Source organism: Schistocerca americana, chromosome 8, assembly GCF_021461395.2.
Source record: "Schistocerca americana isolate TAMUIC-IGC-003095 chromosome 8, iqSchAmer2.1, whole genome shotgun sequence".
Taxonomy (NCBI): Eukaryota; Metazoa; Arthropoda; class Insecta; order Orthoptera; family Acrididae; genus Schistocerca; species Schistocerca americana.
In genome coordinates this window covers 119,958,870-119,973,521 of record NC_060126.1, presented here as the reverse complement: position 1 = coordinate 119,973,521, position 14,652 = coordinate 119,958,870, and the positions used below count along the sequence as shown (strand labels likewise).

Sequence of the window (14,652 nt, the reverse complement as noted above, 5' to 3'; positions counted from 1 at the left end):
GTGGAGTGGTTGGTGCCTGTTCACAGCCAGATGGACAGTGATCCCAGTTGAGGCAGAGAACCTGGCTTCGGCATATCAAGAGGAGCACTAACTGAGAACTTTTGCAGCTGACAGTTGCATGCTGGTGACTTTGTGGTTGGTACAGTGTATCGTGTGGTATACTAGCTGTACATTGGGTACATCTGATAGCAAAAGCGTTCCACTTGCAAGTCTGTGGTTGTTGTGTGACAAGGTGTGGTTGGTTATTGATTGCACATAGAAGTGTGTGTGTGTGTGTGTGCAGTGAGTGAGAGCACTTTAGTTTGTTAACTACATGATGTGAGTGTGATTAATTGTTTTGATCCTAAAATGTCAGCTTAAATTATGCTGTGAACATAACTCTCTTGTTGAGAGAGCTGCTGTGCAAATGAACTTTTACAGAGCATAATGTGTAGTTCGTTGTGGTATTATATGGTGACAGTGTTGGTAGTAAACAAATACGCAGTTTTTTGTTATGATCCTAGTTAGGTAATAGTGTGTTTTTATATTCTGTCTTTTGCTACTGAAGTTGTCTCACATATAATTACTCGTTATGTGCCAAGCATTGTAAATTTTTGTCATTGTTAGCTGTGTACGATTGTCCTAAGGTAAGGTTATTTGATGGAAGATACTTTTTATTGGTTGTTTGGAGCCCAGTGTTGGGATCTTTATAGGCTACAGAAATATCTTACTTAAGGAAACTGTATTTCTAGTCTGTTGATGTTAAACAAAATAAATTGAGTCCCACAAGTACACAGCTCTCAGTCCAAACGCCACTTCATCTAAATCCTAGGCCACACATGTGACTCACTTTTTTCTTCAATAGCATGTGTCAACACAAGTAATCTGGAAGGCAAGCGTTAAAAATTCCAACCACTGTTAAGGAATGGTTCGTCAAGATATAACGCTAGCAAACAGTCCTAGAACTAGAGTGGAAGAAACTTAGGGAAACTAGTCTGAGAACAAGCTAGGCCAAAGACATTCTTCAAAATTAGGCAGAGCACTAAGAGCTTTCGTTAGCTGTGCTAATCTAATGAGCATGACTCTCTTTTTTATTACCAGGGTGTCCATAGTAGTGGAAGTTGTAGAAACGTTAGTCAATGTGCAGTCTGGTCATATACTGAAGCATGTTTCTCGTCCTTGCAGCAAGTCTGATGAACGGGTAGCGAAGAACGAAGATTGGTCTGGGCCACCTGCTGCACCACCACCACCACCACCAGCAGCAGCAGCAGCAGCAGCAGAGGAGGGTGTTGCAAGAGAGATGTCCGTGGACACCCTGAGCCTTGTCGCTGGTAAGTGGGGCAACTTCTTGTATGCAATTTAGTAGGCGCCGCTACTTCCTGCACACCTGTACCACACCCTGGAAAAGTCACAAACGTTCATGTGAGGCAAGCACTGTACTGTTTAGACCCAATCCTGTGACCTAGCCTTTGCTTCAGTCTGCAGAATTTTGCCAGCGAATGCAAAAATTATGGAAACCGTTTTGAGGAACTTCAGAAGTTTCATCCAAAGTCTATGATCGTATATAGCTATAGGTCTCAGAACTCTAGTTGGCTTCATGGAGCTGTGAAGGTTAGATAGATTCTTACACTTTTCTGTGCCGAATAAGCGCTTCTGATGAGGTTTCCTCGATACCTCTGTCTGAGTAAAGAACTTATTCGGCAGATGATAAAATTGTCGCAGGTTCTTTTTTTGTGCTCCGGTTTTGACCCAAGCACATAGTGAATTAAATCAGAAACGAGCTTTGGTTAATGCGATAGCAAAAGTATAGTCAACCGCCCCACATTAAGTAGCATATGATTTTTGTGCCAATCTTAATGAAGTTCTGCCACTTCAATCATTAGCAAAACGGTATTCACCATTTTCGCAAAACTACTGTTTTAAGTTCACTTTTTTTTCTCCAGGGAGTAGTGATTGATCCATGGCTAACCTACAGAAATTCATCTTTGCTGAGAGACCTGTGAACTGACTTTGAGCTTTTTAAATGCACTTTTGAAGTTTCTCCTTAGGGCATTTCGCTTCTACATTCGCAACATTGAACACCCATTTCGAAACTGGTTCTTAAGATAAAAATTCATTTCCTGCGAGATGTCTACCTTTTTTTCTTTCTTTATTTATTTATTCCTTTATAGTATTTTGATTCCCCCCTCCCCCCAGAAGGGGGGCAGGCTGGCAGCAGCATAATACGCCGCTCTGCAGCCTACAGATAAATTTAAAAAACATAATTAGATGATATAACAGTATAAAGAGGTGATAAAATGGTGACTGTTTAAAACTTGTACATGGCAAAAAAGTTGTGAAGAAAAATAAAAAGCAAAGAGGTCAGTGAGGCTGATTAAAAACGCTTAGGAAACAGACAGGCACAATTAAAAAACATGGTGACAGTCTGGTTTCTGTTCACAACACTTTAAAAAGGGGACGTACAACACTGAACACTCACGGAAAATATTGCACTATAGAGTACAATGGCATATGGGTATGGAATGGTGGGGGTCGGGGGGGGGGGGGCAAATAAGGGGGAGGGGGAAGCCAATAGAGGAAGAGGGCACAGAAAAAGGGGGGGGGGGGCGGAGCAGGGCGGGCGCGACAAAGGAGTTGGGAAGACAGTGATATCTACCATTCCATCAAACTGTAGAATCTTAATGCAGTACTCTTCCACTGCGATATCAACAGTTAGGTCGACAGATAGTTGCCAAAGCACATATTTAACAAAATCACTTCCAAACTGACTACAAATTATATTGCCTGAAAATAAATAAATTAATTAATGAAGCACCCAGAAGACTTGGCTGGATGTCAAGTGTGACTTTGTATACCTGTACACCATCGATGGTAAGTAAACGATTAGAGTGGCAGTTCTCTGTGACTGGTAGAATGGCCCACCAGAGTGCCCTAGTGTTAGAAATCTTACAGACATAGCTACATACAGGCATTGTGTTAAATCCAATGGCGACATGTGAAAATTTGTGTTGGACCAGAACTCGAATCCGGATGCTTCACTTCTCTATAGCAGTTCCTTAAATCACTTAAGGCACCTGAGCACAGCTCCTGCCCTGCCCAAATTCCTACATGCCACACACTACAGATGTAGTGTCCTCTGTCCATTATCACCCATCACATGAGTCGCACAAGTATTCAGACAAGTAAGTGCATCCCCACAGAAGATATTATTTTGAGGTGTCTGTTCTTTTGGATATGTTAGAAAGAACAGACACCGTACATACATACTTGCATTACTGTTGTTCATATTTAGTGTTGTTACTAGGCCTGGTAAAATTATAAGAGGCAAAACAGTGTCAACATTAAGTGATGACTGTGAAGGGCACAGAGACTCTGTGAACTGATGTGAAACGGAGTTATAGCGCCTGACAGAGATTCAAAGAGTCCTCATGGCAGGTGTAAGTTTTTGAAACATTCAGATGTGACAGTGGCCCGGTGGTGGACTGCAAGGGAATATGAATGTGAATAAAATGTGTGTGAAATCTTATGGGACTTAACTGCTAAGGTCATCTGTCCCTAAGCTTACACACTACTTAACCTAAATTATCCTAAGGAGAAACACACACACCCATGCCCGAGGGAGGACTCCCACCTCCACCAGGACCAGCCACACAGTCCATGACTGCAGCGCTTTAGACCGCTCGGCTAATCCTGCATGGCAGGGAATATGAGGGCAGGCATACTCATCATCATGATACCAATGAAACACTTATGATTACACCACAAGGGAGATTCTCCTTATTGTGCACGAAACATATTGTAACCCTTAGATATCCTTGTCTGCTATCTGAGAACAGTTAATGGACTCCCTCTACATTCTGTGTCATCCTGCAACATTGGTCAGAGACAACCAGCAGCCAGACTAGGGGATTACTATGCCATGTGTGGGCTGGCATTAACACTACAACACAAAAGGCTGCATTTGGAGTATTACTGTATGATTCTTCCAGTGTAGGGAAAAATCGGGTATCACTTCCGGTCATGGCTGGTATTGACCAAGGGAACTCTGACAGCACAATAGTATGTCACTTACATCCTGCATTTTCATATGGTGCCTTCTATGAGACAGTATCATGGCGCCATTTTTCAAGAGGACAACGATCGTCCACATGCAGCATGCGTCCCCATCAGCTCTCTGTGTTATGTTTAGTTATTAGCTCTGTACCCACTAGAATATATGAGACATCATCTCGTACGCCATCTTAATCCCAGTGAAACTATCCAGGATATCAAGGACCAGTTACATCAGCTGTGGACTAGCTAGCTTGTGTCAGAACTGGGTCAACAGTTTTATGACACAATTCTGTACTGAACCAATACATGCACCCAGACCAGTAATCTGGCAACCCCTTAAAATTAACCCACAAGAGGTGCACTCCTTTGTCTAGAGTTGAGATATTTACGGCGAAGTCTTAGGATGCTCTTGCTCACACTGTTTCATGGTATACTCTCATCGCAGGCAGCTGGGGTACACTGATTCCATCCCGGAGGGGGGAGAGGGGGTTATGGGGTGGTGGCAGGAAAGTAATCCGGCCATCCCATAAAATTAACCATGACAGTTCTGTACTAAACACTGCCAACCCTGTGCATGATGCAGAACAAAGGCAGTCTCAAAAGAAGAAGAAGTAATTAATGAATAAAAGTGAAAAATTCATATTCATGAAAAGTCAGTTGTCAAAATGAAAAGATGTAAGGATAGAAACGTCTTCTGAAATGTTACTTTCACTGTCAATTGATGCTGAAAGAAGCCAATTGCATTTACACATGCAAATACTTTCATTTCCAAATAAGTTCTTGTTAGTTCCCTTTCTATAAATATTCATCACAGAGGAACTAACACCATTGATAAAATTTACTGTTTTAGATACACTTCCTCCAATGGCCCGAAACAATATTTTTGTCCCTTTTTGCAGGTAGGATAAATAGTCATCCTAATTGGACTAACATGGTTGAGAGGTTAGCGAAATAAGAGATTATCAGGAGCAGTCAAGAGTACGATGAGATCCAGAACATGTCATCTGTAATCGAAATAAAATGAAGCATTAAGACACAAACGGATAACATCTTCCTCTATCAGAGGACATCGCTGTAGTGGAGTCCAAGTTGCACTGTTTGACTAAAATAGAGAAATGCCCAGAAAAGGCGGAGGAGACAAAATGAAATTTCATGAGTTGAGAGGATACATGATGCTATTTCAGTGATTAACACACTGAGTCAAAATTACTTCATTTATCAGCAAGATGCTGAAATCCCTCCTGCCTGGATGCATGATCTAAATTGGTTAGAAAGGGTTTCTCCTGAGGTATCCCAACCCACAACAATTGTAATCGAACTTGATATTCTGGATACAGGAATGACGACGTCGTTGATGTTCGAACTGGTCTAAATCATGCACCATCAGAGATAGATCTAGGGATCTTGCAGGCCATAGGGGTATCTCAGTTACGCAGACAGGATATATGTCCATGTGTAGATAGGCATTGTGCTGTTAAAAAAATGGAACATGATACTGTCACATGAGAGATAATGCATGATAGTGCAGCATGTCCATGTCAAACCAGTCTGCCATCACAGTTCAGTTAATCTCTACCAGCCATGTCCTGAAATGATATCTGATAGCTCCTCTCAATATGAGACCAGGTGCAAACAAATTGTGTCTATCCAAACCAGTGGATGAATGGGACCACTCCCCATGCCGCCACCACACTCGTTGACCATAGTCGTCAGGGTAACGTAGAACAACGATTTATTGCTGAACTCAGTGCAAAGCCATTCGTGAGCAGTCTGTACTTCCCAGTCATGGCATCACTCCAGATGGATCCATTTGTGTTGTAGTGTAAACAGTAGCCTACGCATGTGTGTGTGTGTGTGTGTGTGTGTGTGTGTGTGTGTGTGTGTGTGTGTGTGTTCAATTTTAAACCAATGTGACATCTTGACACTGCATTATTTGACCATCCAACCCAATGGACGCCCATTGTGAGGCTACCTTCAGTCCAGTCAGGAGCTGGTAATGCTGTCTCTCATGTGTACGCAGCATATCAATGTCATTTACAGTGACCACTCAACATTTGAAGCTGTTCACGTTCCTTATATATCCTACCAGTTCTGGTACAACACCAAACATGAACACCACTAACACAGTTTGGTGGCCATTCTGTCTTAGAGAATTGCTACACAAATTTTTTAGAAATACGTGGATTCTGAATGAGATTTTCACTCTGCAGAGGAGTGTGCGCTAATATGAAACTTCAAGACTTCGAGTCTTCGTCCGGCACACAGTTTTAATCTGTCAGGAAGTTTTAAATGCATGGATTGTGTGAACATAGACGCAGTTACATTGTTATCTGACCATGGTTTCTGGGAGTTTCACTCTTTTTTTATAAGGCAGTGGATATACGACAACTCCACATGTATACTAGGTGAACTATAGTGCAAGGTGCTTATGAAGAGTTGGCACTTCTAAAATTCAAGCAATAACAATTTAAACCACATGTTTACATAACTAGGAGAGTGGGCTCACTATATCGCAATACAGAGTGTGAGATGACGTTAACCACATCGTGTTTGCCTACCAGCGACGGAAATACGGAACATGCATACTACTTCATCAGATTCTGTATGTGGGATACAAGAGACCTTCCACCATCTCACCGCTTCTGCCTGATACCGATGTCATTGCCTTGAACCTATTATCGAGCATCCTCATTGCAGACAATATGGAAATAAGACAGTTATTCCTCAAAAAAAAAATAAACCCACTGTGATGACCTATGCAGTCAGCAACTCTGGAATTAATGTGTGTTTGTGTGTGTGTGTGTGTGTGTGTGTGTGTGTGTGTGTGTGTGTGTGTGTGTGAGATAGTGTAGTCGAGGGATGAAAATTTTCTGAACTTATGCTGCAAAGATAGAACTGCTTGTATGGTGTGTTGGATGGCTGTATGACTGTCTTAACCAGCATAAAATAAAATAAAATTTACAGCAATGGATAAAATGCTTACTATCCACTCTCCAAAACACTACAAAATTGCTCCACCACTGCTCAGCATGTAACACAAGAACTAAGCTATTTGCTGTAGATACTCACGCGACATTTGTGTTTTGATCATAATAACATTTTACCTGATGTTTTCTACACTGTAAACTTACAGCTCTCTTGGTGTAAACAGTTGAGATTAAATTTACTGCACAGCTAACTAATCAGTTTTGTTAATTTTATTGTGTTCTTACACCAGTTTATATTTCTTACCTTTGTAAACAAGGGTGCATTTTCATGAAAGTTAATCTTTTTCTTTACAGTGCACTCAGGCATGTCAGATATACAGGAATTTGTTTTGCCCGAAGTGGAGCCAGCATTCTGCTCGCTGGAGGTTGAGCATGAGAAGTAGACTGGTTAGTATACAATCAACACTGCTGTGATATTGCGTTCATAAACTTGTTTATATTGTTTTAGCTCTGTCAATTTGGGTACATTTTGATAAACTTTATCCCTTTTGTTCGCAGCCTTCTCAAGCATGTTAGCCGGGAGTGTGCCAATTTTGGCCCCAAAGAACACCTGTTCTGCACACTCCACAATACGGCCCGCAGGGCCAGCACAACTCAGACCTGTAGGCCGGCAAGAAGCTGGATTTAGTCCAGAGCAGCAAGTATTCCGCTCACCACGCGAAACGCCATTCAGGCTAGAGCACAATAAGTAGGATGGTGAGTATATGATCCAGTCTGCTTGATATTTTGTACACACACTTGTTTATATTTTTTACCCCTATCGATATGGGTACATCTTGATAACATGTAACCTTTTTGTTCACAGTCTACGCATTCCTGCTGGACAGAAGAGTGACTATACTGGCCCAGAGCAGCAAGTGTTGTGCTGTCTAAACAAAACACCCTTCAGGACCAAGCACTGGTCTGGGCTGTTGGCCTGAAAGGATCTGACTATAGCGTGGAGCAGCAAGTCTTCTCAAGCATGTTAGCCGGGAGTGCGCCAATTTTGGCCCCAAGGAACACCTGTTCTGCACACTCCACAATACGGCCCGCAGGGCCAGCACTACTCAGACCTGTAGGCCGGGAAGAAGCTGGATTTAGTCCAGAGCAGCAAGCATTCCGCTCACCACACGAAACGCCATTCAGACTAGAGCACATTAAGTAGGATGGTGAGTATATAATCCAGTCTGCTTGATATTTTGTACACACACTTGTTTATATTTTTTACCCCTATCGATACGGGTACATCTTGATAACATGTAACCTTTTTGTTCACAGTCTACGCATTCCTGCTGGACAGAAGAGTGACTATACTGGCCCAGAGCAGCAAGTGTTGTGCTGTCTAAACAAAACACCCTTCAGGACCAAGCACTGGTCTGGGCTGTTGGCCTGAAAGGATCTGACTATAGCGTGGAGCAGCAAGTCTTCTCAAGCATGTTAGCCGGGAGTGTGCTAATTTTGGCCCCAAGGAACACCTGTTCTGCACACTTCACAATACGGCCCGCAGGGCCAGCACTACTCAGACCTGTAGGCCGGGAAGAAGCTGGATTTAGTCCAGAGCAGCAAGCATTCCGCTCACCACACGAAACGCCATTCAGACTAGAGCACAATAAGTAGGATGGTGAGTATATGATCCAGTCTGCTTGATATTTTGTACACACACTTGTTTATATTTTTTACCCCTATCGATACGGGTACATCTTGATAACATGTAACCTTTTTGTTCACAGTCTACGCATTCCTGCTGGACAGAAGAGTGACTATACTGGCCCAGAGCAGCAAGTGTTGTGCTGTCTAAACAAAACACCCTTCAGGACCAAGCACTGGTCTGGGCTGTTGGCCTGAAAGGATCTGACTATAGCGTGGAGCAGCAAGTCTTCTCAAGCATGTTAGCTGGGAGTGTGCCAATTTTGGCCCCAAAGAACACCTGTTCTGCACACTCCACAATACGGCCCGCAGGGCCAGCACTACTCAGACCTGTAGGCCGGGAAGAAGCTGGATTTAGTCCAGAGCAGCAAGCATTCCGCTCACCACACGAAACGCCATTCAGACTAGAGCACAATAAGTAGGATGGTGAGTATATGATCCAGTCTGCTAGATATTTTGTACACACACTTGTTTATATTTTTTACCCCTATCGATATGGGTACATCTTGATAACATGTAACCTTTTTGTTCACAGTCTACGCATTCCTGCTGGACAGAAGAGTGACTATACTGGCCCAGAGCAGCAAGTGTTGTGCTGTCTAAACAAAACACCCTTCAGGACCAAGCACTGGTCTGGGCTGTTGGCCTGAAAGGATCTGACTATAGCGTGGAGCAGCAAGTCTTCTCAAGCATGTTAGCTGGGAGAGTGCCAATTTTGGCCCCAAGGAACACCTGTTCTGCACACTCCACAATACGGTCCGCAGGGCCAGCACTACTCAAACCTGTAGGCCGGGAAGAAGCTGGATTTAGTCCAGAGCAGCAAGCATTCCGCTCACCACACGAAACGCCATTCAGACTAGAGCACATTAAGTAGGATGGTGAGTATATGATCCAGTCTGCTTGATATTTTGTACACACACTTGTTTATATTTTTTACCCCTATCGATACGGGTACATCTTGATAACATGTAACCTTTTTGTTCACAGTCTACGCATTCCTGCTGGACAGAAGAGTGACTATACTGGCCCAGAGCAGCAAGTGTTGTGCTGTCTAAACAAAACACCCTTCAGGACCAAGCACTGGTCTGGGCTGTTGGCCTGAAAGGATCTGACTATAGCGTGGAGCAGCAAGTCTTCTCAAGCATGTTAGCCGGGAGTGTGCCAATTTTGGCCCCAAGGAACACCTGTTCTGCACACTCCACAATACGGCCCGCAGGGCCAGCACTACTCAGACCTGTAGGCCGGGAAGAAGCTGGATTTAGTCCTGAGCAGCAAGCATTCCACTCACCACACGAAACGCCATTCAGACTAGAGCACAATAAGTAGGATGGTGAGTATATTATCCAGTCTGCTTGATATTTTGTACACACACTTGTTTATATTTTTTACCCCTATCGATACGGGTACATCTTGATAACATGTAACCTTTTTGTTCACAGTCTACGCATTCCTGCTGGACAGAGGAGTGACTATACTGGCCCAGAGCAGCAAGTGTTGTGCTGTCTAAACAAAACACCCTTCAGGACCAAGCACTGGTCTGGGCTGTTGGCCTGAAAGGATCTGACTATAGCGTGGAGCAGCAAGTCTTCTCAAGCATGTTAGCTGGGAGTGTGCCAATTTTGGCCCCAAGGAACACCTGTTCTGCACACTCCACAATACGGCCCGCAGGGCCAGCACTACTCAGACCTGTAGGCCGGGAAGAAGCTGGATTTAGTCCAGAGCAGCAAGCATTCCGCTCACCACGTGAAACGCCATTCAGACTAGAGCACAATAAGTAGGATGGTGAGTATATGATCCAGTCTGCTTGATATTTTGTACACACACTTGTTTATATTTTTTACCCCTATCGATATGGGTACATCTTGATAACATGTAACCTTTTTGTTCACAGTCTACGCATTCCTGCTGGACAGAAGAGTGACTATACTGGCCCAGAGCAGCAAGTGTTGTGCTATCTAAACAAAACATCCTTCAGGACCAAGCACTGGTCTGGGCTGTTGGCCTGAAAGGATCTGACTATAGCGTGGAGCAGCAAGTCTTCTCAAGCATGTTAGCCGGGAGTGTGCCAATTTTGGCCCCAAGGAACACCTGTTCTGCACACTCCACAATACGGCCCGCAGGGCCAGCACTACTCAGACCTGTAGGCCGGGAAGAAGCTGGATTTAGTCCAGAGCAGCAAGCATTCCGCTCACCACACGAAACGCCATTCAGACTAGAGCACAATAAGTAGGATGGTGAGTATATGATCCAGTCTGCTTGATATTTTGTACACACACTTGTTTATATTTTTTACCCCTATCGATACGGGTACATCTTGATAACATGTAACCTTTTTGTTCACAGTCTACGCATTCCTGCTGGACAGAAGAGTGACTATACTGGCCCAGAGCAGCAAGTGTTGTGCTGTCTAAACAAAACACCCTTCAGGACCAAGCACTGGTCTGGGCTGTTGGCCTGAAAGGATCTGACTATAGCGTGGAGCAGCAAGTCTTCTCAAGCATGTTAGCCGGGAGTGTGCCAATTTTGGCCCCAAGGAACACCTGTTCTGCACACTCCACAATACGGCCCGCAGGGCCAGCACTACTCAGACCTGTAGGCCGGGAAGAAGCTGGATTTAGTCCAGAGCAGCAAGCATTCCGCTCACCACACGAAACGCCATTCAGACTAGAGCACAATAAGTAGGATGGTGAGTATATGATCCAGTCTGCTAGATATTTTGTACACACACTTGTTTATATTTTTTACCCCTATCGATATGGGTACATCTTGATAACATGTAACCTTTTTGTTCACAGTCTACGCATTCCTGCTGGACAGAAGAGTGACTATACTGGCCCAGAGCAGCAAGTGTTGTGCTGTCTAAACAAAACACCCTTCAGGACCAAGCACTGGTCTGGGCTGTTGGCCTGAAAGGATCTGACTATAGCGTGGAGCAGCAAGTCTTCTCAAGCATGTTAGCTGGGAGAGTGCCAATTTTGCCCCCAAGGAACACCTGTTCTGCACACTCCACAATACGGTCCGCAGGGCCAGCACTACTCAAACCTGTAGGCCGGGAAGAAGCTGGATTTAGTCCAGAGCAGCAAGCATTCCGCTCACCACACGAAACGCCATTCAGACTAGAGCACATTAAGTAGGATGGTGAGTATATGATCCAGTCTGCTTGATATTTTGTACACACACTTGTTTATATTTTTTACCCCTATCGATACGGGTACATCTTGATAACATGTAACCTTTTTGTTCACAGTCTACGCATTCCTGCTGGACAGCAGAGTGACTATACTGGCCGAGAGCAACAAGTGTTGTGCTGTCTAAACAAAACACCCTTCAGGACCAAGCACTGGTCTGGGCTGTTGGCCTGAAAGGATCTGACTATAGCGTGGAGCAGCAAGTCTTCTCAAGCATGTTAGCCGGGAGTGTGCCAATTTTGGCCCCAAGGAACACCTGTTCTGCACACTCCACAGTACGGCCCGCAGGGCCAGCACTACTCAGACCTGTAGGCCGGGAAGAAGCTGGATTTAGTCCAGAGCAGCAAGCATTCCGCTCACCACGTGAAACGCCATTCAGACTAGAGCACAATAAGTAGGATGGTGAGTATATGATCCAGTCTGCTTGATATTTTGTACACACACTTGTTTATATTTTTTACCCCTATCGATATGGGTACATCTTGATAACATGTAACCTTTTTGTTCACAGTCTACGCATTCCTGCTGGACAGAAGAGTGACTATACTGGCCCAGAGCAGCAAGTGTTGTGCTGTCTAAACAAAACACCCTTCAGGACCAAGCACTGGTCTGGGCTGTTGGCCTGAAAGGATCTGACTATAGCGTGGAGCAGCAAGTCTTCTCAAGCATGTTAGCTGGGAGTGTGCCAATTTTGGCCCCAAGGAACACCTGTTCTGCACACTCCACAATACGGCCCGCAGGGCCAGCACTACTCAGACCTGTAGGCCGGGAAGAAGCTGGATTTAGTCCAGAGCAGCAAGCATTCCGCTCACCACGTGAAACGCCATTCAGACTAGAGCACAATAAGTAGGATGGTGAGTATATGATCCAGTCTGCTAGATATTTTGTACACACACTTGTTTATATTTTTTACCCCTATCGATACGGGTACATCTTGATAACATGTAACCTTTTTGTTCACAGTCTACGCATTCCTGCTGGACAGAAGAGTGACTATACTGGCCCAGAGCAACAAGTGTTGTGCTGTCTAAACAAAACACCCTTCAGGACCAAGCACTGGTCTGGGCTGTTGGCCTGAAAGGATCTGACTATAGCGTGGAGCAGCAAGTCTTCTCAAGCATGTTAGCCGGGAGTGTGCCAATTTTGGCCCCAAGGAACACCTGTTCTGCACACTCCACAATACGGCCCGCAGGGCCAGCACTACTCAGACCTGTAGGCCGGGAAGAAGCTGGATTTAGTCCAGAGCAGCAAGCATTCCGCTCACCACACGAAACGCCATTCAGACTAGAGCACAATAAGTAGGATGGTGAGTATATGATCCAGTCTGCTAGATATTTTGTACACACACTTGTTTATATTTTTTACCCCTATCGATACGGGTACATCTTGATAACATGTAACCTTTTTGTTCACAGTCTACGCATTCCTGCTGGACAGAAGAGTGACTATACTGGCCCAGAGCAACAAGTGTTGTGCTGTCTAAACAAAACACCCTTCAGGACCAGGCACTGGTCTGGGCTGTTGGCCTGAAAGGATCTGACTATAGCGTGGAGCAGCAAGTCTTCTCAAGCATGTTAGCCGGGAGTGTGCCAATTTTGGCCCCAAGGAACACCTGTTCTGCACACTCCACAGTACGGCCCGCAGGGCCAGCACTACTCAGACCTGTAGGCCGGGAAGAAGCTGGATTTAGTCCAGAGCAGCAAGCATTCCGCTCACCACACGAAACGCCATTCAGACTAGAGCACAATAAGTAGGATGGTGAGTATATGATCCAGTCTGCTTGATATTTTGTACACACTCTTGTTTATATTTTTTACCCCTATCGATACGGGTACATCTTGATAACATGTAACCTTTTTGTTCACAGTCTACGCATTCCTGCTGGATAGAAGAGTGACTATACTGGCCCAGAGCAGCAAGTGTTGTGCTGTCTAAACAAAACACCCTTCAGGACCAAGCACTGGTCTGGGCTGTTGGCCTGAAAGGATCTGACTATAGCGTGGAGCAGCAAGTCTTCTCAAGCATGTTAGCCGGGAGTGTGCCAATTTTGGCCCCAAGGAACACCTGTTCTGCACACTCCACAATACGGCCCGCAGGGCCAGCACTACTCAGACCTGTAGGCCGGGAAGAAGCTGGATTTAGTCCAGAGCAGCAAGCATTCCGCTCACCACACGAAACGCCATTCAGACTAGAGCACAATAAGTAGGATGGTGAGTATATGATCCAGTCTGCTAGATATTTTGTACACACACTTGTTTATATTTTTTACCCCTATCGATATGGGTACATCTTGATAACATGTAACCTTTTTGTTCACAGTCTACGCATTCCTGCTGGACAGAAGAGTGACTATACTGGCCCAGAGCAGCAAGTGTTGTGCTGTCTAAACAAAACACCCTTCAGGACCAAGCACTGGTCTGGGCTGTTGGCCTGAAAGGATCTGACTATAGCGTGGAGCAGCAAGTCTTCTCAAGCATGTTAGCCGGGAGTGTGCCAATTTTGGCCCCAAGGAACACCTGTTCTGCACACTCCACAATACGGCCCACAGGGCCAGCACTACTCAGACCTGTAGGCCGGGAAGAAGCTGGATTTAGTCCAGAGCAGCAAGCATTCCGCTCACCACACGAAACGCCATTCAGACTAGAGCACAATAAGTAGGATGGTGAGTATATGATCCAGTCTGCTTGATATTTTGTACACACACTTGTTTATATTTTTTACCCCTATCGATACGGGTACATCTTGATAACATGTAACCTTTTTGTTCACAGTCTACGCATTCCTGCAGGACAGAAGAGTGACTATACTGGCCCAAAGCA

General features: G+C 44.7%; 1 long non-coding RNA gene across 2 annotated transcripts in view; it reads right to left on the bottom strand.

Annotated features, from left to right (window-relative positions):
- Positions 1–767: 767 nt before the first annotated feature.
- Positions 768–14,652, bottom strand: part of LOC124544593 — a 30,049-nt gene continuing 16,164 nt past the window's right edge. For both annotated transcript variants that reach the window (XR_006967544.1, XR_006967545.1), the window contains exon 3: positions 768–1,378. This is a non-coding gene — a long non-coding RNA (uncharacterized LOC124544593). The remainder of the gene's footprint in view (positions 1,379–14,652) is intronic.